A 6,021-nucleotide genomic window follows, 5' to 3' on the forward strand; every position below is an offset into this window, starting at 1 on the left:
CACAGTCTCAGTCATCCTCTTAAAAATAATGTTTAGCGAAAAAAGTAGTAGTTCATCTTACAACTCAAACAATCACACAAATGCTTTTTCTTGAAATGACCATTGTACTTTGGCATGTAACAGAGTACTTTGTGCTTACTTCTTACTTTAATATACAAAATATTAAATAGATGACTATGTAACAGTTGAAATTTAGTAAAATTAATATTCTTCAGTGATTTTTTAAAACCACCAGTGCATGATGGTGAAGAATACAATAATTACTAGTATTGCTGGATGCTGCTGCCTTGATTCCTGCTAAGATGCCAGCAGTTTACCTAATATTCCTTTTGCACCATCAATGCAAATGTTAACACAGTGAAAAAGATAAATGGTATCATTTTCTTCTTATGAAAATGGTTTTGACCTCATGAATTGCTTGAAAGAGTCTTGGGCCCATCAGGGGTCTGTGGACCATACTTTGAGAATTTTTGGCCAAAGAACCTTTTGACTTTGCACACAAAGAACCAGTATTTCCATAGCAACATTTTTTTTTTTTTTTGCCATTGTAAAGATTAGAAAAAATCATCCCGTAGAAAGTGGATAAAAAGTTGAATATTTGAACCTGAATCCAAAAGCCTAAAAACAATGGAATGATACAAATGAATTATATACAGCACAGAAAGTCAATTAGACATAGATGCAAACATGAGATGTGAAAACAGAGAACGATTCATGCTGTATGACACTACATGAAGTTTAAATATGTGCAAAACATACTATGTATTTTTAAGGCATAAAAATAGGTGGTGTTATAGATACATATTGGAATAATTAACAAATTCAGGATGGTAGTTACCTGTGTGAGATAGGGAAGGAATTACATATGTGGAGGAGATACATAGAGGGCTTCAGATGCACATGTACTGCTTTATTTCATAAGCTGAGGGGTGGTTGTAGGAGGTTTATTGTATTATTTTCTACAACTCTTTCTATTCTGAATAATTTCATAATAAAGAGCGACCTGTCTATAATCATATTCCTTCAAATACTTGCTTGTGAATTTAAACAGTCATATAGATAAACTATTAGTATTGAAACTTTGGCATGTAGACATAAAGTCAGTGAATAACTTCACAGTAATGACGTAATTCTCCTTAATAACACACACACGCGCGTGCACACACACACGTGCACACACGCACACACACAAATTCTGCTTTAAAGGTCTCTTCGTTTTCGTTACGTGCAATGCCTACTAAAACTCACTGTTTAGATGAAATGATGCTCCCAAGGCATCGATTCTCAATTACAGAAAGCATCTCTTAATATCCCCTCTCAGTTGTAGGTCTGAGACTGTTGTGTCCTGCCTCCACAGTGTTCCAGATCATCAATTTAGCCTCTGGATATTTTCAGCATTCTCTGCCGACAGAGCTTTGTGTGCATCTGCTATTTTATTTATTTATTATTTTTGAGACAAAGTCTGACTCTGTTGCCCAGAGCTGGAGTGAAGTGGCACGATCTCGGCTCACTGCAACCTTTACCTCCTGGGTTCAAGCAGTTCCCCTGCCTCAGCCTCCCGAGTAGTGGGATTACAGGCACCCACCACCACACCCGGCTAATTTTTTTTTTTTTTTTTTTTTAAGAGACGGAGTCTCGCTCTGTTGCCCAGGTTGGAGTGCAGTGGCGCGATCTCCGCTCACTGCAAGCTCCGCCTCCCGAGTTCACGCCATCCTCCTGCCTCAGCCTCCTGAGTAGCTGGGACTACAGGCGCCCACCACCACGCCCGGCTAATACCGCGCCCGGCCTAATTTTTGTATTTTTAGTAGAGACAGGGTTTTGCCATGTTGGCCAGGCTGGTCTCAAACTCCTGACCTCAGGTGATCCACCCGCTTTGGCCTCCCAAAGATCTGGGATTACAGGCGTGAGCCACGGTGACTGGCCATGCTATTTAGTTTCATCTTCAGGAGGCTCTTTACCCTCTTAAACTTTGTATCTGAAGCGGCCATAATTTGTTCTGCTCCTGTCACTAGAACCCAGAAACCTCCGAACTTCCACATATTCCTCCTGAGCCTGTCCTTTCCAGTGGTTTGAAATTTAAAACAAACTGGCTGGACTTCAGCTTAGTTAATGGTGGCAGAGGACAAAATAGACATAATTTTCATAGTGATTTTTTCATTTTGTGGGACATCACATTTTTCACAGGGGCTTTTAGTTAAACAACAGAGACAAAAATGTCACAACCTCCCTAACTTCCTGCTTTTTTGAAACTGATATCTTGCATATAGAAATATATAAATAAATTATAGAGAATCCTGATTCTACTTGGATAAGCCTTGTTTGAAAGTTGAACAGTCTGTCCATTCCTCCACATTAAAATATATTCCTGACTCCATTGTGACTCACCACATGCTGTCTGTTTGGGTCACATGGTTCTGAGCACCCACCCCAATTACTTTTGTTTTTTTCTATATACTAGCATTGTGCTAGTGATCTTCACTGAGGAATGTTATTTTGAAACATTGTAACAATCAGTTTGTTTATAACAATCAGTCTGTTAACCCATTTTTTTTTTAATTCCTTGAGATTAGTTTAATCTTCTGTAGTGCCCTTTGGCCCATTCCCTGGCCCTCCTTACCCCTTCAAACTAGGTGGAAGGCATCCATTGCCTCAGAAAAAGGATGTTGAAAAGAAATTAGAAATAACAGTAAACTGTAGGTTTCAAAAATCTATTCTGAACTACTTTGAGAAAAGAAGGATTAAGTCTCAACGGTCAGGATTAAAAGTTTTTAATTTTTATTTTTAGAGAGGGGGTTCTGTTCTGTCACTCAGGCTAGGGTGCAGTGGTACAGTCATTGCTTACTGCAGCCTCAAACTCCTGGGCTCAAGTGATCCTTCTGCCTCAGCCTCCTGAGTAGCTGGAACTCTAGGCGAGTGCCATTGTATCTGGCTAATAGAAGTCAAAATTTCGAGGTTAAAAATTCATAACTCTAGATGGGCATGGTGGCTTACATTTGTAATCCCAGCACTTTGGGAGGCCAAGGTGGGAGGGTTGCTTGAGGCCAGAAGTTTGAGGCTGTAGTTAGTTATAATTGTGCCACCTCACTCCAGCCTGGGCAACAGAGCAACACTGCCTCTAAAAAAAAAAAGATAAAAAATAAAAAATAAAAAATTCATAACTCTGAAGAACTAGAATATGAATCTTGTGACATAAATAATACATTTGGAAGAATACTTGTTGAGAAGAGAAACTAGACAAAACAGAATAAATGGAGAATATTCTGAGTTTGACTGGATTTATCCTGAATCAATGAACATTGCTTTTTTTGCTCCCAAGTGAAATGGGATCCAGTACTCAAGCAACAAATTAATTCAAACATAAGGAAATAAAGAAAATTATATTATTTGTATGTTTGAGTTTGTAACTAGGGTTTGCACCCTTACATATCCTTCTGAAACATGCTGTTGCTCTTATGGAGAGATATTGAAGCTGTTGTTACTATATTACCGTGTTCTCTTTGTAAGGCCCTAGAGGAAAAAAATTCTTGGGTCTCAGCGTTGGGAGAGCTTTTCTTCCTCTGGGCAACTGGTCTGTTTTTAGCCTGGGGAAACTCCGACTCATGAATTTGACTGAATACCTCTCTTAACTGGCTGCATGAAAGCATGGCTTCAACTCTGAATGCTGTCTTTTGCTGGGGATGAGTTTCATCTACTTACCTTATCCCAGTGACTATTCTTCTTCCCACTTTGTTTTCCTTTTGCCTTTATATCTTTACTTACTCTCAATCTGGTTGGACTTCCTGGGAAGCAGACTCTGAGGCAGTGTTTAAGGCGTAGGAAGCTTATTAAGTAGCACCTCTGGGACCAACACCTGCAGAAGGGAGTGGAGAGGAATCAGTAAGGGGCAGGTGGAGAAACTGAGCTTCAGTGTGGCCCCAACAATAGTCTCAACTGACCATGTGGAGAGCTCTGCAGGTAGAATGGACCCTCAGGCTTCTCTCAACTTGGGCCTGAATGGCCAGGTCTTTACACTCTCCCATCAACCGTTCACTAGATGTCAGCTGCCCCAGGCATGACCTTGGCCAGGAGGCAGTCCTTGAGGGGAATGACAGCTGAAGGCTGTCTGCCAACAGCAGTCCCAGCAGCTGGGGCACCGGATCCTTCTCTGAGGGATGTTAGTGATGCATCAGTGCCCACCATACTTACTTTTAAAAACCTAGTATATATTTCTAAAAGAATTTGTAACAAAAACACCGATAAAGTAAGTGATTAAAGTTAAGTGACTCTTGTTCTCATCCTTGCTCATTTATGTTGTCTCATGTTAAGTGTGATCCTGAGTCTTGGCATACATCATTTCTATTTTTGACTGTGAGAGTGTGAAAGGCGAGGTCTAAAATATAAGAAAATTATATTCCTCCTTCAACATCCAGCATATTATCAACTCTTCCATGGAGGTTTAGTTGACTCCCTAGGCAGAGCCAGCAGCCCCCTCCTCTGTCTCCATCATGCCCCAACATCACAGTGTTGTGATCTCTACACATCTGCTTCTTTCATGGACAAGACTTCCCTCAAACCTGACCCCCTTTGAATGCTCCCTTTATCATGAATGGTGCCACGGTTAATCCATAGGTGCCGGGATTCTGGAGACAGTTCCCATCAATCACTAAGTCCTGCAATTTGCATTTCTAAAATCTCTCTCTAACCCTCTATTTCTCTCCATTTCCAGTGCTGCTACTTTCTTTCAAGCTTTCGTTACACCTCTCGCCTGGACTATTGTAATAGCCTTCTGTTTTTCTCTCAGTTTCTATTATTGCTTTCTCAGCAAACCATTTTCTACATAGCAGCTAGAACCATCTTATGGAATTGCAGATCTAATCATACCATCCCTGTTTTAAACCCAACAATAGCTCTCTCACAAGCCTGCATGACTTCCCCGTCTCCCAGCCTCACCACCGTCATCCACCACACTAGCCTGTTTTGGTTCCTCTAATGTGCTGCTTGTCTTTTCTCTCCAAGGTCTTCTCACATTCAGTTCTTTCTGGTCTGCTTTTCTTCTACCTCTCCCTTTGACTAGTAACTTCCTGTTCATCTTTCAGATCTCAGGCATATGTCTCTTTGTCCAGGAAGCTGTCCCTAACTTCTTAACTAGATCTAGACCTCTCCTTTCACAATCTCGTATCATTTGTGCTTCTTTGCAGTATAAGTCTCATGGCAATTTCATAATTAGATAATACTTTTACATTTTTCTCTTCTACTAGGATACGTATCTCACAAAGTTTGAGACATCTTGGTCACCTCAGCATTTCTAATGCCCAGCACAGGTCTTGCATGTAGGAGATGCTTTATTTATGGATTTACTTATTAAATAAAATACACTTATTATGTTGGTCCATTTGGGCTGCAATAACAAACTGTCTTAGACTGGGTAACTTATAAACAACATAAATTTATTTCTCACAGTTCTGGAGGCTGAGAAGTCCAACATCAGGGTGCTAGTAGATTTGCTGTCTGGTGAAGGCTTGTTCCTCAGAGCTGGTGCCTTCTAGCTGTGTCTTCACATTGGGAAGGGCAAACAAGCTCCTCTTGGCCTCTTTTATAAGGGCACTAATCCCATTCATGAGGGCAGAGCCCTCATTATCTATTCACCTCCTGGAGGCCCCACTTCTTAATACCACCACGTTGGTATTAACATATAGTACTACCTAATGGTTTTAACATATGCATTTGGGAAGCAGGGGCACAAACATTCAGATCCTAACATTTACTTACTGAGTTTGTTAAAGACATGGACAATTTATTTGTCATTTTTGAGTCCCCATGCCCTAGTATATGTTGGATGCTCAATAAATGGTCTCTCCTTTCCTTCCTCCCTCCCTCCCTCCCTTCCTTCTTTCCTTCCTTTCTTTCTTCTTTCTTTCTTTCTTTTTCTCTCTTTCTCTTTCTTTCTTTCTTTCCTTTCTCTTTCTTTTCTCTCTCTTTCTCTTTCTTTCTTTCCTATCTTTCCTTTCTTTTCTTTCTTTCTTTTTCTTTCTTTCTTTCTCT

The sequence above is a fragment of the Mandrillus leucophaeus genome, unplaced genomic scaffold (assembly GCF_000951045.1).
Source record: "Mandrillus leucophaeus isolate KB7577 unplaced genomic scaffold, Mleu.le_1.0 Scaffold1477, whole genome shotgun sequence".
Lineage (NCBI taxonomy): Eukaryota > Metazoa > Chordata > Mammalia > Primates > Cercopithecidae > Mandrillus > Mandrillus leucophaeus.